This window comes from Procambarus clarkii, chromosome 4 (genome assembly GCF_040958095.1).
Source record: "Procambarus clarkii isolate CNS0578487 chromosome 4, FALCON_Pclarkii_2.0, whole genome shotgun sequence".
NCBI classification, from domain to species: Eukaryota; Metazoa; Arthropoda; class Malacostraca; order Decapoda; family Cambaridae; genus Procambarus; species Procambarus clarkii.
This window is the reverse complement of record NC_091153.1, coordinates 46,968,686-46,995,453: the sequence shown is the minus strand read 5'-3', so window position 1 is coordinate 46,995,453 and position 26,768 is coordinate 46,968,686.

Here is a 26,768-nt window from a genome sequence, read left to right as displayed (position 1 = left end):
AAGTAGAGCCTAGGGATACATTCAACAAGAGTTTACTCTGCTCGGTATATCTACACCGAGTTTAATTTAGTTTCGAATAATATTCAGTTTTACTCTTTGGTGAATAAGCAATTGTGGCGACTTTAGTAACTTTGAAGTTATTCGTAAGCTTTAAGCCCATCACTGAACCAGATGTATGGATGGGAAGATGTATGCAGACGAGGAGTCACAATAACGTGGCTGAAACATGTTGACCAAACCACACACTAGAAATGAAGTGACGACGACATTTCGGTCCGTCCTGGACCATTTTTAAGTAGATTGTAAGAGATTCTCAAGAAGATGTGTGTTTGTTCGCCTCGTTTTCAGCTTGCTACAAACAACCCAACTGATGTTCAATTCCAGCTATATCATATTTTTGTGTAGCATTTAATATGTCAGATCAAACTACCGAGCCTTGGTCTAAATATATGAGTATATCCGAAAGATTTGATTGAGCAATTACAGGGGAGACTATATACAGAAATGAAGTCTTTTTTCTCCGCGTTTTAACCAAACAATATACACATCGTAAACAGCTAACTCTGCTTAACTGTGCACATTATAAATCATTACTAATAAAATTGCGACATTTTATGACTAAACTCAACAACTATCACTCCACAAACATTACATATATCGCATTGAAAATCATACCACGACGGTCTTTTCAACTCCATAATACCGTAAAATATATCTCATGTATCCAATACAAGCTGATATATTTTTCATGTCTAATAGTGTTGAGGGCTGGCACTGCTCCGCGCTAACACTCCCGCCTACAACACATACATCACCACAATATATTATATATATAAACCCCAACACGCACAAATGTGATCAGTTTCATAATCTTCGCTCACGGGGGATAATTTTTCACAATGATGGTTTGATCAGTCACAAATGTCAGGGCAAAATTAATCACTGAGTTTCGTGCAGAGATGGTCAAGGTAGAGGGCAATTCGTGGAGTAAGGGGAAGAAGACTGGTCGAGGTGACGGAAGGTAATGTAAAGACAATGTCTTATCAGCTCAAGTTACAGCTCCGCTCCTGTGCCAGGTAAGTCCACTACGGGCTCACCATAGACCGTGCTACTTGGAGCTTTTTGATCCGAGTAGCTGGATCTAAAACAACAACATATCAGCAATTTATGCAAAATAATCGCCATTGCCACTGATCTGTAATTTAGTGCCTCCTGGTTGTCCCCCTTTTTTAATACTGGAATCACATTTGCCTTCTACAAGAATTTTTACAAGAATTTACAAGATGGGAAGGTTTAGGGGGAGTGTGGATGATGATAAGGTGTAGGGGAGTGTGGATGGTGATGGGGGAAGGTGTAGGGGAGTGTGGATGGTGATGGGGGAAGGTGTAGGGGAGTGTGGATGGTGATGGGGGAAGGTGTAGGGGAGTGTGGATGGTGATGGGGGAAGGTGTAGGGGAGTGTGGATGGTGATGGGGGAGGTATAGGGGAGTGTGGATGATGATGGAGGTGTAAGGAAGTATGGAGGAGGGTAGGAGACACGAGAAAGTGTGCAGAAGTGCATGGGTTTAATTAAGTAGATTAGGTGGATGTTAGTGAGAGAGAGAGAGATGATAAAGTGGAAGAGATATCCCCCCCCCCCTCACTACAGCCATATGAAGGGGAGCGTAAGATGGGCGTATGTAGCAAATGGAGTCCCGCCCCACAGCCAACAATTGTACCAAACCACACAAAAGTATACGATTCAAGATAATATAAAAGCTCGTGGAGAAATTTAAGAAAATTAAACATAAATTCCCGCAACAATAAAAGCGGCCATAAAGGCGTAATCTCGTGCATCGAAGTACATACATGTATATCATAATGGTACGGGTGCGCTTGTGCCCCTCTTGCACCACTACTACGGTTACCACCACTACCACAGTCACCACCAACTTTTATATTTTTACCATATCATTTTTATAAAAACATATCACCACCAACATTTCTAACACCATCACACTATATTACGAACACTATTCCTACAACATCACACTATGGAACTCCACCGTCAACACACTACCAAGATTTCGAGGTGGAAGACGGAAACGAGAGGAGTTCCTCAAGGATCTATCTTGGGACCACTATTGTTCTTAATTTATGTGAACGACCTACCCGAGGGTCGCGTCCGCGTCTAACAGCCTGGTTGATCAGTCCGGCAACCAGGAGGCCTGGTCGACGACCGGGCCGCGGGGACGCCAAGCCCCGGAAGCACCTCAAGGTAACCTCAAGGTAAGGAGGGAGTGAGCTCGTACATGTCCATGATGGCAGACGACGCAGTGGTAACGAGGAATGTAAAACTCGATAACTGCAAAAATTTACAGTGTGACTTTGACAAGACTCCATCAGTGGGCAAACAAATGCCACTAGACTTCAATCTCAGCAAGTGTAAAGTAATGAAGATGGGAGACAGGAGACCACGAGGCGTCTGCACCACAAGGAGAGGGTAGCTACAGGTATCGGACAAAGTAAAGGTTTTGGAAGTGCATATAATTTTAATATAATTTCCAGAGGCACACTTAACAGGGTACTATCGACAGCATACAGGAGGCTACTGGAATATGCAGCACCGGCCGGAATCCGCACCTTGTGAAGCATAAAACCAAAAACTAAAAAAGTACAAAGATTTGCAGCTAGACTGGTGCCAGAGCGAAGAGGGCTAAGCTATGAGGAAAGGTTAAGAGGACAAGACCTCACAACCCTGGAGGAGAGAAGGAACAGAGGGGATATGATCACAACTTACAAGATACTGAGGGGACGTGAGTGAAGTTGGAAACATTGATGGATCGAATACATGTAAGGAAATACTCGTACCTTGTACAGGTGATCAACAAGTGGAATGAACTGGAAGAAGTAATGGAAGCCACCTTCATCCACAACTTCAAGGGAAAAGACAACAAGGGATTCGAACGTCAGAATAGTTCAATTGTAACACAACTGGTACAATACAGCCAAGTAGCCAGGGCATTAGGAGCTAGACCTCGCTGTTGTTGTTGTTTTAGATTTAGCTACTCAGAACGAAATGTCCATGTAGCACGGGCTATGGTGAGCCCGTAATAGACCTCTCTTCCCCGTAGATACAGAGAGGCAAGTCCTACTACCACGGGGACACTGACACTACACTCACCACTACAACACAAGGGAACATTACACCCAACCATGCCCGTAGTATATCACTATTATCACCCACGGTCCGGCCCTTACACTCCCGGACAATTGGCAATATATTTTCAAAGATTCAACTGATCTCAGCTGAATTCACGGCGTCATTTCAAGCAACATTCTCTCATATTTTCTTGCTGGGGGACTAATATATTTATTTTTCATGGCCTTAAGTGTCGCACATTTTTAAAGATACGTCGCATTGTCTTGCTCATTCTGAATGCATTTGTTTATAAAAGAGACTTAGTACGCTGTGTTTGGGTACGGTGATGTGGACGTTTATCGCTTAACGAAGCACCGGAACCTGTTTGTTACCGAATGTGGGAGACATTGCTATCTGGAGTTTAACTTTTCATATTGACCTCAGTAGTTTTGGATAAAATAAGTGTAAGAGATATGTAAAAATAGTCCACTACGGGCTCACCATAGCCCGTGCTACTTGGAACTTTTTGTTCCAAGTAGCAAATCTTAAACAACAACAACAACAATGTAAAAGTATTGAGGATTTAGACACTATAAAAGTGTTCATTACTTTATATAAATTTAACAGAATGGTATTATAGGCTTGTACCATGTTCAGGACTTAGTTATCTTTGCAGGTTCATTAAGAAATTGTGGTGATCTTAATAACCATCCTGAGGTTGATTACGTCTAAAATGTAACTAAAAGTAGACCACGAAGCGTACGCTGTTTCTCCGCGTGTATTGATAGTATACTTTAAGAGGTTTACTAAGAACATGACAAACGTACAGCTGGTGGTTGGTTAATAACTATTGTGGTGACCACGATAACCTTCCTGCGGTTGATAGGGCGAAGGGTTTTGGCCAAACTAAACGAGTGCAGTACGTGTCTGTGCTTATAGTGGTGTGTGTGTGTGTGTGTGTGTGTGTGTGTGTGTGTGTGTGTGTGTGTGTGTGGGTGTGTGTGTGTGTGTGTGTGTGTGTGTGGGGGGGGGGGGGGTCGGTGGTGGTAATCTTGCAAGTGCTTATCTTTCTGAAGTATTGTCCTTTGTCAGTGGCTAGCATACCCCCCCCCCCCTCTCCATCTCTCTCTCTCTCTCTCTCTCTCTCTCTCTCTCTCTCTCTCTCTCTCTCTCTCTGCGAGTACAGAGCATTTTACACCAACAAACGAGCGTGTAACTACCTCAACCCAGTAATTTGTCATCAATCAATTTCCATTCATCTACTTCAATCAAGGTTTTTCAGGGGCAACATAACAGCAATTTCCAAAGCGTTTTAAGCTATTGAAATGTGAGAGAGTGAGAAGAAACACAGAGAGCATCGTCCTCCCACCCTCCTTTGTTAATATGTTAGTGCTAACACCACACACACAACATCTTATATTTTATTTAACTCAATACAAAGTATTTAATAAATAGAAATGATTTATGGAACAAATTACTGGGTGATATAATAGTGGGATAAGTAATGAGGTAGTATCACCTTCTCTGGCATGTGATGGGGAACTCACTAATGCCCAAAATAATATTTTTTAGAAAGAAAAAGGGATTCAAAAGGAGTTATTTTGCCCCAAAATAAAGTATTCACGGATTTTACAATCATTCATTGTTGCAAAATGTTCTTGCGCAGAGATAAATATCCAAGAACCAGACCAAATTTCCATACATAACACATGAAACATGGCCTCCGTGTACCCATATATCCACCTCCCTCTATGGCAGGGTAAAACTCGCCAGACATTTCCATAGACATCGACAATCATCCATAGACACCCAACTACCTCTGTCAGGGCGGCGGCATCTTCCCTATCATTCAGTGGGGGCGACGGGCGCTCCTTCCCTTTGTTATCTAATGATAAAGAAACAATCCCATCTACACGAGACATGTCCGGAGGACCCCAGGGACACGGGCCACTCCGGAGGACCCCAGGGACACGGGCCACTCCGGAGGGCCCATGGGAGCCAAGCCACTCCGAGCTCTCCAGTAATACAGGCCATATCGTTACCATTCCTTTCTCTTGAATGAAAACACAGTCAATTGTTGCTCTGTAAGTGGATGAAGCAGATATTATTTATTGCCGTCATTGGTGGTGGTACGTGAAGGGGCGGGGGACTGCCCGGACAGAGGGAGGGGGTGATGAAAAAGAGGATGGGGTGGATAGGGGGTGATAAAGAACTGGGATAAAGAAGAGAAGCGGACTAGGAGTCAGTTTGCCAGGATCTGTGTGATATGGAGGAGGAGAAGGAGTAGGCTTCTGTCAACATGGAAGTATATTCCCCGGTGTTTTTTTCTCTCTCTCTCTCTCTCTCTCTCTCTCTCTCTCTCTCTCTCTCTCTCTCTCTCTCTCTCTCTCTCTCTCATATCCTCAGCTGCCGCGGCTTTGTTACAGTTTTTTCTCAGTTTCTGTTGGCGATAAATCTCTCAGTTCGCGTGAACTGCGGCGCAATTTCATTTCTCGTTTTCTTTCTCTCCCAGAATGGTCTGCAACAATTGTTCTCTGCCTCCTTGCATACTGCACGGACTATATATCGTTGTTGGATTCCTTGACCGTATAAAGTTCATCTCGGGACGTCAACTAACATTCACCTTGTTGAGGTATTACATCTTGATAATTGTCTGTCTCTCCAGAATAACACAAATACGAATATGGTACACTGGATATGCTTACTTTTGTAAAAATAAAACAAAAATCTGGCTATATGAATGTTCGAGGTTTAGGACCAGACGCTTGGGGTCCGAACTCAACTGGGGTGATCTGTGATTGCATGGTGAGTGTCATAGGATCGTTGGGGTCAACCCCAAGCCCTACTTTAAGTAGGATTGGCTCCTAGCCCGCCAAACACACACCGAAACTACGACGTTGGTACAACGTTGGAACAAGTTTTAACACTTCCTAACCAGTTATAACAACCAATATAGCAAGTTGTAACAACGTTCTAATACGTCATAAACACGTTAAGCCAAGATTTAACAAATTTATTACAAGTTGTAACAAGCGGAAAATAGAGACAGTTTCGGTTTGTGTTTCCAGGGCTGTTGCGTCAAACCAATGAATCCCATGAGTTCTGAAATATCGGTTTGATTGTCCATAGAGTGTTTTACTGATACTCGATAGTCCAGAGTCCATGAATATATGTTATTATGCAGGCGATGAGTCACAATAATGTGGCTGAAATATGTTGACCAAACCACACACTAGAAAGTGAAGGGACGACGACGTTTCGGTCCGTCCTGGACCATTCTCACAATCGACTTGAGAATGGTCCAGGACGGACCGAAACGTCGTCGTCCCTTCACTTTCTAGTGTGTGGTCTGGTCAACATTCATTGTTTAATGTGTGTGGCTGTTAGAATATATTCTGTAATTTTCCATTATCTTTCTCTTGGAGAAAATTTCATCAAATTGACTATTTTGCTTGTACTTCAGAGGCCACGGAGATGGTCAGTGTTCGGTCAACCTGGTGGCCGATGTTAGAGGTCTATGGCTGCTGCTGTGAGAACTTTTCAATGCCAAAATAACAGGTGAAACTTGATGCCAGATGTTAATTATCGATATCGTAGTTTACACCTCTCATATTGTAGGTTATACTTCACTTATAGTGGTTTACACACACACTGGACGCTGGTGGTTGAGTGGACGACACGCTGGATACGTAGTCCTGGGGTTCGATTTCCGGCGCCGGCGGAAACAGATGGACAGAGTTTCTTTCACCGTGATTGTTCCTGTTCGCCTAACAGTAAATAGGTACCTGGGAGTTAGACAGCTGCTACGAGCTGTTTCCTGGGGATGTGTGTATTAGAGATAAATATATGTAATAGACATAATAGAGGAAAAATAAAATTGGTTTGAAAGGCGGGGTCCAAGAGCTAATAGCTCAATTCTGCAAATACAAATAGTAAATTCACACACACACACATTAGGTTGACAAATGGAATACATTAGGCAGTGATGTGGTGCAGGCTGACTCCATACACAGTTTCAAGTGTAGATATGATAGAGCCCAATAGGCTCAGGACCTGTACACCTGTTGAGAGGAGGGACCAAAGAGCCAGAGCTCAACCCCGGAAGCACAATTAAGTGAGTACAATTAGGTGAGTACGCACACACACACACATATATATTATACCACATATGTCAGGCCAATCCTGGAGTATGCAGCCCCAGCATGGAGTCCATATCTAGTCAAGGATAAGACTAAACTGGAAAAGGTTCAAAGGTTTGCCACCAGACTAGTACCCGAGCTGAGAGGTATGAGCTACGAGGAGAGACTACGGGAATTAACCCTCACTTCGCTGGAAGACAGAAGAGTTAGGGGGGACATGATCACCACATTCAAGATTCTGAAGGGGATTGATAGGGTAGATGAAGACAGTCTATTTAACACAAGGGGAACACGCACAAGGGGACACAGGTGGAAACTGAGTGCCCAAATGAGCCACAGAGATATTAGAAAGAACTTTTTTAGTGTCAGAGTGGTTGACAAATGGAATGCATTAGGAAGTGATGTGGTGGAGGCTGACTCCATACACAGTTTCAAGTGTAGATATGACAGAGCCCGATAGGCTCATGAATCTGTACACCTGTTGATTGACGGTTGAGAGGCGGGACCAAAGAGCCAGAGCTCAACCCCCGCAAACACAACTAGGTGAGTACAACTAGGTGAGTACACACACACACACACACACACGAGCTGTGTGGCTGTCCCTGGGAGTCTCTGTAAACATTATAGCGTTGGTTATGGAGAAGAAAACATGTGTGAAATTCTCTCTTCTGGCTCTCTCTCTCACGCCTTCACCCTCTCCTCCTCCTCTCTCTTCATTTTCCCATCTCCCTCTCGCACTTTCCCCCTCCCTCTCTCTCCCTCTCTTCCTCTGTTTCTCTCCCTCATCATCATCTTTGTTTGTTACCATAAATCTCTTTGAGTTTCCCTTAAAGTTTCGTCTGCCTGCTGCCCCGCATCACCTCCCTGAACGATATATTCCTGTCAGTTTTAATCCTGTCCGATGACGCTCCGAATTTAAATTTATCGCCGCATTTTCGGTCTCGATTTAATTTTCGATATGGGGGTAAATTCGGATATTTTGAGTTTTTACGGCCGCTTCTGCTTTCATGCACTTTCATGATTGTTTGGGATCCTCTTATGGCTATTGGCCGGTTTTGTCTGCTGTTATTGTTCGATTAGGATTAGTGATAAGTGGAGGATATTTGCATGAAAGCAGATTTATATATGTCATAGATGTATAAAAAATATACATATGTGTATATCATTGCAGTAAAAGGAAAAAAAAGTAGTTGTGACAATGAACAAATCCACAAAAGCCGTGACGAGGGTTCGAATCTACGTCGAACCCTTAGCATTAGGAAGCAAGGGCGAAGAGGTACCTGCTTGATACCTGGTTGATGGGGTTCTGGGAGTTCTTCTACTCCCCAAGCCCGGCCCGAGGCCAGGCTTGACTTGTGAGAGTTTGGTCCACCAGGCTGTTGCTTGGAGCGGCCCGCAGGGCCACATACCCACCACAACCCGGCTGATCCGGACCTTTTCTTAGAAAACAGTCCAGTTTTCTCTTGAAGACAGTCGGGGATTGAACGCCGACCTGGGGTGCTGGGCCTGGAAGATGAGTCACATTCTCTACGATATTCTAAGTCGTGGGTTCACAAGGTAATACTGTTTACTTGTTAGCTGCGAGAGAATAAGAGAAAGAGAGAGAGAGAGAGAGAGAGAGAGAGAGAGAGAGAGAGAGAGAGAGAGAGAGAGAGAGAGCAAACGGGGGAAAAGTGCAGTCTAGTTCCATGTAACGCAGTGAATCCCTATTTACCTGTTGCAATATATATACTTTGTCAAACTTTTCGAGAGTTTAAGTCTCTCCACCATCAGAAAAATATTAAGTTCCCTCGTCTGAAAAATCTGAGCATTTATAAACCTTCTGCTTCCCTGGGAGCTGAGAGAGAGAGACGGGGTTGTGAGCGTGTTAGTCATGGATTGTTTACGTTCGTATAAGTTCATCACTTTATCTTTTCGTACAATACAGCGGATGCTTCCTGACACATTACATTGCTGCTGTTTGGTCTGGGTGTGGGACATCGTGGCCAGAGCTACGCTGTGAAGGCGTCTGGACATCCGGAACGAGGTTACCTTACCTTGAGGTGCTTCCGGGGCTTAGCGTCCCCGCGGCCCGGTCGTAGACCAGGCCTCCTAGTTGCTGGACTGATCAACCAGGCTGTTGGACGCGGCTGCTCGCAGCCTGACGCATGAGTCACAGCCTGGTTGATCAGGTATAACGAGTCTGGACATCCGGATGTCCAGACGCAGGTCGCCTGCGACTGGCGACCCTATTTTTGTTCAAAGATCTCTCTGAATGAGTCCTTTTGCTTTATTTGGCTTTGAGGGATCCTGGTTGCCAGTGTGAATCGTGGTCAGGTGAACACCAACCTGAGCCTGACCATCTACTCTTGAGTACCGACTGGGCTAGGTATACCCAGGTATACCCAGGTATACCCTTGCTTCTGATAGTTGATGGATAGTTTTTGTATTGCTTTTAGCGAGCCATCTGTCATATGAAGACTGGTGACGTTGCTTGCAATTGCAGTCTGGAACATGCAGTATCCTATACTTGCTACTTTTTCTTCTCCACTCCCTAACCCCACCTCCCCCTGCCACTTAGATCCCCCCTCCCCCATGCAGTCTCAACCCCCCCCCCTTCCACCTCAACATCCCCCTACATTGCACTCCATACTTCCTGTTACCCACTCTCCCCTACCCTCCCCACTCTCCCCCTACCCATCAACATGTTCGCGAAACTCATCTCACACTTTAGCACAGACCTTTACACAGCGTCGCCTCCTCTGACACCTTCAGGAAGCTTGACCAGGATTCCTTCTCTCTGAAGTGTAATCATCTAGACCTGGACACTCATCTGTGTCCCTCTGGCAGCATCTGTGGTGTGTGATGGCACCCGGCTCATCCCTTTACCCTCTCACAGTTCCCTCTCGCCAGTTCCCTCACTCCTCTTCCCTCACTTTTCCACACCCCTCTCCTCTTGACACCCTCCTTCCTCCCCAGCCGTCAGGAAGCAAGACTTTGCACTCCCCTGTGATTTGTTGCACCGGCAGGAGGTGCGGCGCGACCAGGATTTATCGCAGTGAATCTCTCGGCTCTGCTGTGAATTTGTGGCTTCCGGCTGATGAAGATGATAGAACGTGTGCGGACTGAGTTGATTTTCCGTGTTGCTCGTTGAAGGGCCTAGAGTTTGTGGGCATTGTTAGAGGGTGTTGTTTGTTGATCCAAGTTGCTCTGTCTTTCTGTTAGGATGTGTTGTGAGCTCAACAGCTACTGACTGTGGTTCATTACGCACAGAAATCATAATAGCGTGATGCATCAAATGAACAAATCCACAAGGGCCGTGACGAGGATTCGAACCTACGTCCGAGAGCATCCCAGACGCTGCCTTTATCGACTGAGCTACGACATGATTAGCTATTGACTGTGTTAGGACTTCTTTGTTTATTGACTCCCATAAGCAGTATGGCTGCAATCTTCTACTCTTGTGACCTCTATAATAGTATGTTAATTTTTGTAGGTTACTTTAACGTAAGAGTTATTACATTGACACTAACAACTGTTGTTAACACAAGCAAACTGCATCTGTCGTTATGGACGAAGATGATGGCGCACGTGGGTGCTTGTGGCCTGTTAGTATGCTTTAACAAATATTAAATCTGAAAATGTGTTGCTTGATTACAAACGTGTGGACCGTGGAGCCACACCTGATGCCGAGGCTCAGTAATCGGAGGAAGTTTCAGGAGCGCGAAGCTTTTATTTTCATTAAACACCGGAACTTTGTCGTTGTGGTTGATAGCTTCGAAAGATCTTTATGTAAAAAGACTGTTTGGAAGAAGTAACTCCAAGTTCCCAGTGGTAAAAGTACCTCCAAAGTCCGCAGTAGAGAAAATTACTCCAAGTCCGCAGTAGAAAAAAATTTCCAAGTCTGCAGTAGAGAAAATTTCTTCAAGTCCGCAGTGGAGATCACACTGAATGTATACATAGAAAGGCTTATGTGGCCTCTCCGTGTAAATACACCATAGGAGAGTACTTCAAACCTGATCTCTCTTCAAGACTAAAGTATTTTTGTCATTTGATCAGTAGGAATTACAGTGACCTGAATAACCCTCCATAAATAATGAGGGGGGAAAGGGGTACGTGACAACACTTCGCACCTCACGCGGGTGAACAGTGAGGTCACCCGTCTTATGTTACAGGGACACTGTCAATAACGAGCCTCCCTCCCCCCCCCCCCCCACCGTCCCCCATTGAGTCAGCTTCACGTCTGTGACTCATCTCAATCATGGCATCTTCACCAGTGGCTTATCATTCATTCCCACTCCTTATGTGATTAATTTCTTACATGTTTATTTTTTGATGGCACGTCCTATGTGGTTGATCACATGGCATGTGGGTGACGGCTGTTAGCTTAACATTTTGTGCCGTTTTATCACATTTAAACCCTTAATTAGGGGGGGTAGAAATAGCCTAAGCTACTCTATCCCTTTGAGATGTATTTCTTTCTTGTCTCAATAAACATACTTGAACTTGAAACCCTTAACTCAACCATCGCATCGTAGGAACTATCACGCTCCTGAGCCCTTGTTTCCCGGGCCACATGCAAGTGAACAAGGAAGGAAGGAATTATCAGGGGGAAAGCGCCAAGCCATTACGACTATTTAGCACTTGGAAGGGGTCAGAATAAGGATTTGGGATGGGACGAAGGGAAGGAATGGTGCCCAACCACTAAGAACATAAGAACAAAGATAACTGCAGAAGGCCTATTGGCCCATACGAGGCAGCTCCTATCTATACCCACCCAATCCTACTCATATACATGTCCAACCCACGCTTGAAACAATCGAGGGACCCCACCTCCACCACGTTACAAACGGTCGAGGATTGAACGCCGACCTGCATGAAGCGAGACCATCGCTCTACCATCCAGCCCAAGTGGTTGGACACACTGAACCAAACAGCTGAGCGATGCTTGCACATGTAAACAAAGGCACAAAGCCCTCCGCCTCTACTTCCCTCCTTGATGACGCTGTTCTCCGCCTCACCTTCCCCCGCGGGGGACGCCCGTCATTCATTATTAACAAGGCCTGTAGTAGGCCCTATCACGTATCCGCTGGGAACCATTTACAGCTCTAGGTGCCAGGCGCTGGTCACGTGGATGGCGATAAGCGATATCTGCGGAAACACGTCTTGTCAATCAAGCGAGAGGCGGCAAATGTAGGGGGAGTGACATACAATTTGCATGGGGTACTGTTTCACCCGTACTGCGGACCCGCTCTGCGTCAAGGAAAACGGGGAGCGGGTGTGATGCTAATTAGGGGAGACACGTGTGTTATTGTTGGTGTCGTGCCAATTGTTTGGTTTGGCCGCACCAGGGCAGTGGTGTTGTTGCTGTATACATTATCATACCTTAGTCACTTAGTATTATCTCATCGTAATTATCACAATGTCTTCAGCAAGATTTGTTATCTAAACATCTCAATTCCTTATGTTAATGTGACTCTGTTACAGATGCAACAGAATGTCTACGAAATTTACGATATACACACAGCTGTGCTCCGCTTCTCGGTGTATATACACCTGTGTATATACACCACTTCGCGGTGTATATACACCACAGTGTATATATATACGGTGTATATCTCGGTGTATATACACCGAGAGTGTACTTTTGATCCTGGACAATATTCTGGACTAAAGTGCACTTGCTGGTTGGTCAAGAAGCACATATTATGTGCATAATTAAGCTGACCATTTTCAGCACTCTAGAGAACAAATCATGGAATCACTTTTCATTTTAGATATGTTTATAGTTGTCTGATATCTCTATGGAGCTGTTCAAGTTCATTTTATTTTAGGGGGGGGGGGCAGATTTAGACATCCTCAGACTTCCTAAAAGTCTACATTGTAACAAGACACTTAAGGCTAATGCCTCAGTACCTGAAATGTTCATTGTTGTTCTCTTATGTACGTGCTGTGTCAATTAACTCATCGATAGGTTATTCATTCTCAAGATGAACATTATTTATTCGTTGATGGGTGCATCGTAGATCAGTGATTGCCACATTCATTCAGTGACAGTCAATTTATGGCAGTGATTTGGTGTCAGTGATTCAGTGAAAGAGAATTAGCGACACGATTATCTAGTTACTAATCGATTCAGTTACACGGCTGCAGTGACGAATACAGGGACAGATACAGTGACACAGCTATAGTGACAGCGTCACGGCTACAGTGACACAGCGTCACGGCTACAGTGACACAGCCACACGGCTACAGTAACACAGCTACAGTGACAGATACAGTGACACAGCTATAGTGAGGGATACAGTAACACGGCTACAGTGACACGGCTACAGTGCCAGCAGAGGCAGCACCACACTACATAAACACAGCCGCGCCAAGTCACATCAATTCGCTGCGGCTGCCTGAACCCCGTGTGATGACCAACCAGCCTATTAGCATACGCGTGAGGGAAGGGCTGACTACCGGGAGATGCTGATTATTTGAGGTGGACAGGGAGAGAGAGAGAGAGAGAGAGAGAGAGAGAGAGAGAGAGAGAGAGAGAGAGAGAGAGAGAGAGAGAGAGAGAGAGAGAGAGAAGGAGAGAGAGAGAGAAGGAGAGAGAGAGAAGGAGAGAGAGAGGAGAGAGAAGGAGAGAGAGAGAAGGAGAGAGAGAGAGAGAGAGAGAGAGAGAGAGAGAGAGAGAGAGAGAGAGAGAGAGAGAGAGAGAGAGAGAGAGAGAGCAAAGGCCAGACATAGTGCACCGTACCTTGAAGTCTCTAGACACGGTACTAGTTGACCAGACCACATACTAGAAGGGGAAGGGACGACGACGTTTCGGTCCGTCCTGGACCATTCTCAAGTTGATTGTGTCTCAAGTCATTCTCACAATCGACTTGAGAATGGTCCAGGACGGACCGAAACGTCGTCGTCCCTTCACCTTGTAGTGTGTAGTCTGGTCAACATCAGCCACGTTATTGTGACTCCTCGCCTGCCGGTACTAGGCCTTCAGGTCTCTAGACACGGTACATGGGCCATACCTTCAGGCTTCCAGTCCCCGCTACGGTGCTCCCGGCCACGATGGCAGGATTAATAAGATCTCACTAACCCTTGACAACTGTAGCGTCTCTGAATGACATTTAAACAGCTCTCCGACCCCGTGACGTCACGCCTAATTACACCTTGATGACCCTGGGAGACTGCCAGGGGTAATTTGCATACGGAGAGGGGGAAGGGGGGGGAGGACCAGGGGGAGTGGGAGAATGAGGGGAAAGAGAGAGGGACGAGAGGAAAGGGAATAACAGTGAGAGAGATAATAGAGACAGTAGAGATAATAGGGACAGTAGAGATAATAAGACACAGTAAAGATAATAGACACAGTAGAGATAATATAGACACAGTAGGGATGATAAAGACACAGTAGAAATAATAGACATTGAAGAGAGATAATAGAGACTGAAGAGAGAAGGAGAGAGTTAGGGGGTACAGGGCAAAATGTTGATTTTTCGTAGATGAGAGTATGTTAAAGATGCTCCAGCCTCTCTCTATACCTCACCCTTACCTTCTCCCTCGCCCTCTCACTACCAATCCCTATCCATCATCGTCTCTCTCTCTCTCTCTGAACATCCCAATCTCCATCTATTCCTTTCTCGAACCCACAAATTGTCTTCTCTCTCTCGAGAGAGAGGTACTGAGTACTTGCTCGTAGACACCTCCCGTCCGGGTGAATTCAGTGTTTCAATTGGTCTTATGTGAGTGAACGCGGTCACTATTGTTACTCCGTAGATAATGAGCTTATGTAGGCCACCATCTTTTATCGTTACTGTGTCCAGGAGAGAAAGTTCTCTCCCCTCACCATCACCGACTGAGTAGTTAGTTCCCTAATCGTATTAACTTTTCTCAGGTGTTCGCGGCCCACTACCTACCGCACTGCTGACCTGGGAGCGTAGACGCCTCGGAGGAAACACAGCCTGGGAGGTATGTTATATATTGATGCGATCTGTCTGCAGGGAAGAGAGTATAACCGGGGTGGAAATAATGACTCTTGTCTCGCAAGTTGGAATGATTAGATTAAGGAGAAGCTGTAATCAAGATCCTGTGGAGAACTTTCTATTCTTAATCTTCTTGGTGTTCTCGGGTCAGAGTCGAGACTCATCATTCATTTACACTACACTACATTACGAAACTTGTACATCTTTATCAGTCATGACAACTTCACATTTATTAAACAGTTTACGAACTCCAAAACACAACATTTTTTGTTAATAACAAAAATAACCTTAGGTTGTGAAGTTCCCAAGCTCATATTCTGTTTAATAAAAACTTAACAAAGCCGTTATTATACAGAAAAGATGTAAAGGTTTCGTATGCGGTTAAATGTTTGACGAGCCTTGGCCTTAGTTAAGTGTTTTGTGTGTGTTGTACTTGAAGATCACATTAAAGGCGCCTTTTCCTGGTTTAGATCAACTAATTTTCTTTGATTTGATTGAAACTTGTTAAAAAAGTAAAACAAGGGCCCGGGTTCAATCCCCGGCAGGAGTAGAAACAAATGGGCACAGTTTAATTGTTTCACCCTGGTGCTCCTGTTCACCTACCAGTAAATAGGTACCTGGGAGTGTGTGCGTGTGTAAGAGATATGATGAAATAGACATAGAGGAAAAAATATATTGGTTAGAAAGGCGGGGTTCAAGAGCTAATAGCTCGATTCTGCAGATACACACACACACACACACACACACACACACACACACACACACACACACACACACACACACACACACACACACACACACACACACACAACACACAAACACATACATGTTTAAACTAATAATGTTACTTTTTCCACGCTCTACGGCCACGATATTCTCTCATTCACTCTCCCTCTTTTTCCTTCCACCCTCTCTGCTTCCCTCCTATATATCCCTCTCTCTCCCTCTCCCTCCTCATTCGCTTACTCCTTCCCTCCCTCAATCCCTCCCTCCCTCACTCCTAGCGTTACCTCTCACGGGACAATGTTTCACAGAGTCTGATGAGTTAGTAATGAGCTGTTCGGTCAACTTTTTATTGGCTTGTAAAGACTGGCCAAATTGAATTACCTCTAGAGGGGTGTGTGCACGCGGCCTCTTGGGGGAGACCATCTTTCAAATGTAACCAAGTTATTGTTTTGGAAAGTTTCAATCTATATATAGCATTATTGGCGTTTGTTTTCTCGTTGTATTATGTTATGTATTAGGTTATTATTAATAAAGGTCAAAATGGATCAAAGTTGCTTTTAGGAAGTTGAAATGGTGAATGTAAACAAACTAATCTAGCACAAAAGGTTACCCCCATGATTGACAAGCGCGGGGAAACATTGGCGTGACGTAACGCCCAACAACAAAGTCTGACCAATCAGGGCACAGGACACCTGCTAGCTGCCACGTGCCCACTTCTGCTTTCTAATTACCTCACACATTTTCCAATTTCCATATCTCAGTGTTATTTGGTATTTTAGCTCCTGCCAAATAGAATACCATAGGTCTAGACACTTTCAAAATAATGCTAATAATAAATATTTAATAATTTACGACAATGACGAAACTCTTCATTTAATAACATTATCGAGAAGACAAGTTACCTGGCGGCCTCTGGCATCAGTACACGTGCCGCCAGAGGGGGAATTTGGCGGGAAAGTTAATAACAATGAATCACACAGCTGATTGACGTAACTAGTTGTTATTTGTTCATTTAATACCCGCAGGAACATCCTCCAAAGGCTTTATTTGTCACAACATGAAATATAATTCCGAGGATCAAGAGATTAACCATTCTTAATATAGTGTTCCCAACGGCTGCTGGAGACTTGGCAATTATCACATTCATGTTAGAATATAATGCAGATGACAGTTATAAGGCGAAATATATGATGATTTTCATATTATATTTTCATTCAGTAAATAAATCTGATATTTATGCCTGCAGGATCGAGCTGGTAGCTCTTGGACCCCGCCTTTCTAACCGTCGGTTGTTTAATGTACTGACTTCCAACCCGTTTTCTTCTAGTTATGTCTACTACATGTATATATTTCTAACACACACACATTCCCAGGAAGCAGCCCGTAGCAACTGTCTAACTCCCAGGTACATATTTACTGCTAGATGAACAGGGCCATCAGGTGAAAACAACTTTACCCATTTGATTCTGCCTCTGCTGGAAATCGAATCCGGGCACCTGGACTACTACTCTTAAGAACAGTCCGTTCGGCCGCAAAGCCTTTGTGTGTGTGTGTGACATCTCTAACTTCCTGAAGTTATACAGCATGACATACAGCACAAGTGGATGGGCACTGTTACGTTCCCAGCTCCTTGTCCTTATATCCCAGCTCCTTGTCTTCATATCCCAATTCCTTGTCCTCATATCCCAGCTCCTTGTCCTCATATCCCAGCTCCTTGTCCTCATATCCCAGCTCCTTGTCCTCATATCCCAGCTCCTTGTCCTCATATCCCAGCTCCTTGTCCTCATATCCCAGCTCCTTGTCCTCATATCCCAGCTCCTTGTCCTCATATCCCTATCTTCATATCCCATCTCCTTGCCCTCATATCCCAGCTCCTTGCCCTCATATCCCAGCACCTTGTCCTCACATCCCAGCTCCTTGTCCTTGTGACTGTACCTGTAACACAGCAACAACCCAAACTAGGCAATCCAGCGTTTATTGACATTCTCCAGACTGCTCTTCGGTCTCCTGTTGTGAGTCGCGGCGGCCTCTCCTATCTCCATATCTCAACCATCACCATTCATCATCTCCGACCATCACACCAATAACAATAGATTATGGAAAAGCGTATCCAGAGGCCATTTGTCACACGCCCAGACGCGCAAGTGGGTTGATTTAAATGCCCAGGAAAACTTTAGCTGGAACTGGTGATTTTAAAGTCAATTTGACAGCGTACAAATTGTTATGGTCGGAGCCTGCTGGTGACTGTGAGGGAGTGAGGGAGGGAGTGAGGGTGCTGGGGAGGGGGGTGAGGGAGCTGGTGACTGTGAGGGAGGGAGTGAGGGTGCTGGGGAGGGGGGGTGAGGGAGATGGTGACTGTGAGGGAGTGAGGGAGGGAGTGAGGGTGCTGGGGAGGGGAGTGAGGGAGCTGGTGACTGTGAGGGAGTGAGGGTGCTGGGGAGGGAGTGAGGGAGCTGGGGAGGGAGTGAGGGAGCTGGGGAGGGGGGTGAGGGAGCTGGGGAGGGGGTGAGGGAGCTGGGGAGGGGATGAGGGAGCTGGGGAGGGGGTGAGGGAGCTGGGGAGGGGGGAAGTATAAGAGTAAAAACAAAAAGTAGGTTCAGGGGACTGATGTAGGAGGGCAAATAAGGGGCGAGAATGTAGATGTAGAATGGAAGCTATAGATAAGGGAGATATAAGGGTTTAAGGGATATTAAACCAAGAACGAAAGACACGTTGTATGCAGGATAAGTGTATGAGGAGACATGAGAGGCGGTCAGAGTGAGTGTGGAGGGTTTTATGAGGCGTGAGAGAGTGAAGAGAAAAGGTTAACGCCACAAATATGAGAGAGTGAGGGAGAAAGGAGGGAAGAGAGACGTAACAGATGACCTCAGAGGGCTGTGGTGAGGGGTGAGTGAGGGAGAGAAGGGGGAGTAAGGGAGGGAGGAGTTCCCCTCACTTCACCTACGTTCCCTTGGGACACATTTATCATCTATGTGCAAACTGAACAATTTGTCAAATTAATAAGGATATAACTGGGTGCTGCAGAGAGATGTATTACACACACACACACACACACACACACACACACACACACACACACCAAAGACCAAAGACCAAAGCTCAACCCCCGCAAGCACAAATAGGTGAGTACACACACACACTATATATATATATATATATATATATATATATATATATATATATATATATATATATATATATATATATATATATATATATATATATAACATTTTATAGCAGGGTAGCAGCACATTACTGTGTATACCTAAGCTTGTTAATAAAAACAGAAATTCACGTGAGAAGGAAATTATAACCAGGTTGATCAGGTATCCTTTGTAGGAGTTTACCAAGTTCCCTTTTGAACACCGTGAGAGGATGGCTAGTTTAACAGACCATTACCATCCCTTACATCACCATCCCTTAGGTTTAGAGGCAGGGTGTTGTAAAGTGTTCGCTCTTAATGTGAACAGAATTGTCTCCTAGCATGCCCATTACACATTTAATTTTCAATGGGGTTATTTTGCACTTCCTGCCATGCCTTCTGGTCCTTGCCTTACCTTGAGGTTACCTTGAGGTTACCTTGAGGTGCTTCCGAGGTTTAGCGTCCCCGCGGCCCGGTCGTCGACCAGGCCTCCTGGTTGCTGGACTGGTCAACCAGGCTGTTAGACTCGGCTGCTTGCAGCCTGACGTACGAATCACAGCCTGTTTGATCAGGTATCCTTTGGAGGTCTCACAAATTCTGTGTGCATATTTGGTATCGGCCATTCTAATATTTGTCCAAGTTTAATTTATTTGCCTCCACTCCAAAGAGTACAAATTGAGACATTTTAATAGGCCCCAGTAATTTAGATGTTTTATTTAAGATAATCGGGTAATTAAAGATCTTTGCACGTTCTCCAGGTTAGCAACTTCTCCAGTTGTGAATGGGGCTGTTAGTGTGCAACAATGTTCCATCACTGGACTGGTTTCTTTGGTTAGAGGTGTTCTTGTTATCCAACCTGTCATAGTCATTCTTGTTGTGACGGCTGCTCTGTTGGGTAGTCTACTTTATTGTGCAGAAAACTTTGTTGCTAAATGGCAGCAAAGTTTTTCTCAATTTTTAATAACAATTCTTAGTTATGAAATCTAACAATGAACGCCAGTCTTAGTTTTTAAAAAAGGGAAAGAGAGAGAGGGGGGAGGCGGGAGAGAGAGAGAGAGGGGGGGAGGCGGGAGAGAGAGAGAGGGGGGGGGATGCGGGAGAGAGAGAGGGGGGGGAGGCGGGAGAGAGAGAGAGAGGGGTGGGAAGCGGGGGATAGAGGGGGGGAGGGAGAGAGAGAGAGAGAGAGAGAGAGAGAGAGAGAGAGAGAGAGAGAGAGAGAGAGAGAGAGAGAGAGAGAGAAAACGAGGTAAATGAGCAAGAAAATTAAACTCGATAATTAAGGAAACTGAACTAAAAAAAAAAAAATCTGTCATAGTCCCAGACAAAGGCAACATGATCAAGCCGAACACAAGTGATTAATTGCCCGATGATCAATGACTTGCGAGGAGAAGGGTTGCAATAAGGCATCTATTATCCGCCAATCACTTTGCACGATTAACTCTGGACTACACCGCCCGAGCAACGTTAGCGGTGTTGCAGGGACGAACGGCGCTTGAGAGGGGGGCCGAGCGCTCCTGCGTCAAGCAAGACAAAAAGGCCATTTAACAAGACATTAGTTGAACGTCGGGCCCAGCCAGCCTTGAACGTGGAAGACCTGAGACAACGCGATACATAATGAGGTGTAAACATCGTCGCCAGAGTTCTCACGGCCATTGCTAGCAGCTTTTGCTCCCTATAAGCAAACCAGCTTACGGCTGACAGCGGAAAAAAAACAAAAGACTGATGGCAGCTATTAAGCAACGACTTCGCCAGGCTTTCGCACAGTGTCTGGCTCTCGTGTGACACAAGACCCACGGCCCTGTTCCTGTCTCGTCTGATGCAAGAACCACGGTCATGATCAGGAATATATTGAGCAATATGATGACTTTATTAGTTCCTCTAAGAGTGTTGACGCTGAAGCTGAATGCTGTCATCCGGACCAGATTCACGAAGCAGTTACGCCACCACTTACGAATCTGTGCACCTTTTCTCAATCTTTGGCTTTGTTTACAATTATTAAACAGTTAATGAGCTCCGAAGCACCAGGAAGCTGTTTATAACAATAACAGTTGATTTGGCAAGTTTTCATGCTTGTAAACTGTTTAATAAATGTAACCAAAGTCGTCAAAGATTGAGGAAAGGTGTACATGTTCGTAAGTGCTTGCGTAACTGCTTCGTGAATCTGGCGCCAGGAAGCCGCCACTCTCCAGGCGTTCGTGTACCGTCAGAGTTCGTGTGTGACGCACACGCCGCGACCAATCCATGAACGGCTGATATATATACTTGCTGCACGGATCATTTGGTATTTCAGGGCGTGTTGGGGTGAGACGACAGCCCTGTCTAGCTGGGTGCCGGTTGCCGAGCTCTGGTGGTATGAGCTATAACAATTGCCGCAGGTTCGAATCCTCGTCACGGCCCTTGTGGATTTGTTCAATTGCCGCTAAATACTGGTAATTGTTGTTATAATTCATCGGGGAGACTGGTAATGAACGCGTGTTTCAGTAGTCTGAGGAGCTTACCGACGCTGGGGGGAACAAGGCGTGCGACGGTTTCCCATGACAATGTTTGTTTTCTTTAGTTATCCCGTTTCCTGTTTTCTTTAGTTAACCATACGCCTGTTTTCTCTTAATACTCACTTTTCTCACTCCTTTTGTCTGTTTTCTTTGTGGTTATCTCTCCTGGCCTTTTCTTTTCCTTAAGTTTTCCCCTCAGTTTAATCCATGCATCACATGCGCATGCCGTAGGCGGTAATGGAAAGGGTTATAAAGGCACATAATAGTCTCAAGAACCTCATTTTCCTTAGTTTTGTCCTTATTTAAAACGAAAACATTTGTTTTACCATTCGTAAAGCAAACTATTTATTAGTTTGCTTTAGTTATCTCCTTTGCCTTTGTCTTTTACATATCAATTCGCTTATTTTCTTTAGTTACTCCGTCGCCTTTTTCCCTTATAGTTACCCCTTCGCCTGTTTTCTTTAGTTACCCTCTCGCCAGCTCTCGTCTGGTGGCTGAACGAGGATTTGACACAATTGAAAACGATGTTCAGAGCGATTTGTTTACTGTCCTAGTGATTTAGAGTAATTTAACGCAGATTCTGCTCTTGATGGGAAAATTATGGCGTTGCCTTGCTGTGTCTTGGTGGTCAGGCCCTGAGACACGGGCAGTTCAAGCAAGGTTGGTGAACACACACTTCACACGTTTGTTAAGTTTTAGTAGCAAGAGTCATTGGAACAAAGAGAAACAGTTTGACTATATAATCAAAGAGAGAGAGATACAAATAATCATGCTCACATTCTCTCATATATCTAGTAGTCCCATAATACCTTTTTCCATATTTCTGCATCATTGCTACTCATCCAATTATATCCTATTAATTGTACTTATGCCTTTATTACCCCTCTCTCTCCATCCATCTTCTACTCAACCTCCAGATAAACACTTACGTAGCCTGAGCCAAAGGCCTATATCAACCTCTGAAGGGTTATTAAGACCAATATATCAGTTTACTGGCCAAGAAACCAGTATACTGTAGCCCTGAACATAGTCCTGGGCTACAGTATATTCTGAAGTGTATATACACAGAGATGCGAGATACACTCGTTCTTCTATACTGTATAAACCTTTCTATAATTGGTGTGATGCTGTGCTTTACGCATGCCAATCAATGGAAGGATATTAAGGCAGCAGCTTACTGACCAAACAGCAAGTATACTTGAGTTCTGATCACAGACTAAGACTAAAATAAACTAAGTGTATATCCAGCGAGTACACTTCAGTGTGTACACCTCGAGCTGGTATATAGATATCATATTTATATTATAACGCACTGCGTCATCGCCTGCGTCTCAGTATAGAGCAGTTACCCCATAATAATAATAATATTATTATTATTGTTAATGAAAATGTCTACTCACAGACATAATAACATATGATCAAAACCAACACTTGTGGTGTATTTCTTTACATAAATCTAACAAATACACAAGTATGGGTATTCTATATTATTATTATTATTAAAGAACATAATAATCACTGTTGCATAATAAACAAGATCATGATCTTTGCATTTAACGTGTTACAGAGTTAATTTTTTTACATAAGATTAATATTAATAATTTCCGCCTGCCTTAGTTTCCTTCTTCCTAAGCTTCATGCTTATTTAAGCTTTCCACCTGCCTAAGCTGAGCCCAATCACATACGTACCTGCAAATATTAAGGTAAATCAATGGTTAAATCGTCATCCACATGAACTTAGTCGCTCAGTTATGAGAATTAGTCTCCCAGTTCGTACACCCACAGGCCCGGGCGCCGGTTGCTGTGTGTGGATAGCACGCTGGACACGTGATCCTGTGGCCCGGGTTCGATTCCCGGCGCCGGCGAGAAACGATGGGCAGAGTTTCTTTCACCCTGACGCCCCTGTTAACTAGCAGTAAATAGGTACCTGGGAGTTAGACAGCTGCTACGGACTGCTTCCTGGGGGTGTGTGTGAAGAAAAAAAATAGTAGTTAGTAACAGTTGATTGATGACAGTTGAGAGGCGGGCCGAAAGAGCAGAGCTCAACCCCCGCAAGCACAACTAGACGAATGTACACACACACATACACACATACATACACAATAACAATCAATACCCTTTTCCCCGCGCTCAATCATGTATACTTCACCTTTTTCATACAGTACTGAGTGTAAATGCATAAATAATATATACATAACAGGATATACATATTTGCTGTATAGCTAAACAGTTTTATTATATGCATGTAAAATGCAAATTTTGTTCACATAAAGGGAATACAGCAGATACGATAATATAACTTAAGTCTCTAGTCAGTTAAATGAAGAAACTGTATATAGTGTATTAAGATGTTAGTGTATTACGATGCAAATGCATTTATTGTATAATCAATTTAATTGTTATAATACTGTTTTGCTATAATGATGTATGTGTGTATGTATCTCTAATATTATTTCTGTGTGTGTGTGTGTAATTACCTAAGTGTAGTTACAGGATGAGAGCTACGCTCGTGGTGTCCCGTCTTCCCAGCACTCTTTGTCATATAACGCTTTGAAACTACTGACGGTCTTGGCCTGTGTGTGTGTGTGTGTGTGTGTGTGTGTGTGTGTGTGTGTGTGTGTGTAGTTTCCCTGAGCACAGTACTGTGTGTGAGGTGTTCCCCTGAGGCCCTGAGCACAGTACTGTGGTACACACATACCATTAATCATCATTACCATGAAAACAAACTCTCCCCCTTGAGTTCCTCTTATCACCCCTGCTCTTGTCACTCCCCTACACTCCCCGTCTCTCTCTCTCTCTCTCTCTCTCTCTCTCTCTCTCTCTCTCTCTCTCTCTCTCTCTCTCTCTCTCTCTCTCTCTCTCTCTCTCTCTCTCTCCCGTCCCACTTCCATTTTATCCGCCCATCGTCTATTTCCTTCCCACTCTCCCTCGCCCTTTCTCTCAATCTCTCCCACTCCCCTCATCCTCTCCCTCCATCTCGTCTCCCCTCTCCCCTCATCCCCCTCCCCACCTCCTCCCCTCCCCGCCGCCACAGCAAGACAGAACTCCACCCTGGAGACGTGCCCTTCACCGAATCTCTGCATCTTGATCGCTGGAATGAACCTCAGTTGCAGTACGGTATCAACATTACAGTAAAAATCCTCTCCAGCCGCTCAGATATGCAAATGAACTGCACTGCTTAATAGAGTTGGAGATGGCTGTCGGGTTGCTCAGGATAAATGATACAGATTGGTTAATGATTGGGGGGTTGTGGTGGTGTTGTGGTGAGGTGATTGGAGAGTGTTGTTAGTTGATGATTGTGTTGTTGTTGTGGAGGTTTGATGTGGTGGTTGGGGTTGGAATAGTGACAAATATGGTTGTGAGATTAGGACGTGGTGATGGAAGTACTTATCTATCAGTGTTTGGTCAACACTTATCTATCTGTGACTACGGGGCCGTAGCTCTAGCTCCTCAGACCCCGCCTTCTACCCTTATACAAAGCAACTACCTGTTGCTTTCTCATTCAACCTTCATTCGACACTCAGTTTTCTGTCGACGCCTGGCCTAAGGTTGTGGGTGGAAGTGGCTTCCACAACTTCTTCCTGAGCATTCTATTTGTTGACCACCCATATAGGGTACGAGTCTTTCTTTTGTTTTTCATTCCTTCGACTTGTATGAGCTTCCAGTCTCCATCTTTTTTATTGTTGCCGTCGGAGGTGGCTACTTTATTGTGCACCCCATACCCATCCTGTGAGCGGTAGCGCAAAAAAGCATTACAGAGGGCACAAAAGGTCTTTATCAGACCTCATCTTAGATTATTAAATAAATAATTTCATCTATCCTTCACACCTTATAGTTACAATGTCAGTTAGTTACAGAGAAAGTGCTATTTCATGAGCTATATATTTACGGTAAGTCATTATACATTAATTGTAGGTCTTATCGCTAACTCTATATGTTGTCTCGTCCTACTTTATCTCAATTTATAGAGGATGTCCGTGTTCATCTTGTCTATTTCCATCAGTATTTTGTATGATTCGATCATATCCCCTCCGTTTTTTATTTTCTTTAAGGTTGAAAGATACAGTTATCTTAACCAGTCCTCCACCTCTCTCTCCCCCTCCATCTTTCCCTCTCTCCCTCACTCTCCTTCACTCTCCCTCACTCTCCCTCACTGCTCCAAGGCAGGAAACACAATTACCTCATCAGACAACCCTCGTTTGATAAGCAACTCTGCGTAAGATTCGGTTTGCGTGAGCTCTGTATCGCTAAGTCGCCCTTAACACCATCGCACATAGCTTCCTACTCCCCATTATCTTCATACAACATACTGAGCTCTATGGGTTACATAACGTAGCATCTTCTTCCTTCTGAAGTATTTTTAGTCTCTGTGAGAAATTCGCGAAGTTCGTAATGCGCGAATTCAATGGATTTCTTTTCGACTAAACTCATTCCTTCGGGTTTTGCGTTCAGCTGAAGGGAATTATTTATTTTTAAGTTTGTGGAGGATTTGTCTTTACATGTAAGACAAAGGGCTTTGTGTCTGTGTTGTATTTGTTTGTTGCTACACCGACTGTGTTGTATTTGTTTGTTGCTACACCGACTGTGTTGTATTTGTTGGTATACCGACTGTGTTGTATTTGTCTGTTGCTACACCGACTGTATTGTGGTGATCAAAATACTTTAGGTATTCGAACAAATTACTTTTTGTCTACAAATTTTGCCAAAAGTTTATTTTTTTTATGAATTCTTGACCGGATTCTTGAATTTTTATGAATTCTTGACAGGACGGATCGAAACGTCGTCGTCCCTTCACTTTCTAGTGTGTGGTTTGGTCAACATGAATTCTTAATTAAAAAGTAAGATATGTGAATACTGGCACTAATTGCAGGAGTTAATACCGTTGTCGTAACTATGCAGACGATGAGTGACAATAACGTGGCTGAAGTATGTTGACCAGACCACACACTAGAAAGTGAAGGGACGACGACGTTTCGGTCCGTCCTGGACCATTCTCAAGTCGATTGTGTCGTCGTCCCTTCATTTTCTAGTGTGTGGATGGGTCAATATAACTATGAATCCCCCCTTCAGTACTTCATTACAACCGCCACAGTAACAGATTGGCGAGTCCCATCACTATAACCTCAAGCGCGTCAGGCCTCATATATAGGCTTGTATAACCCTGTATATGAGGCTTGAAGCCTCATATACAAGCGCAAT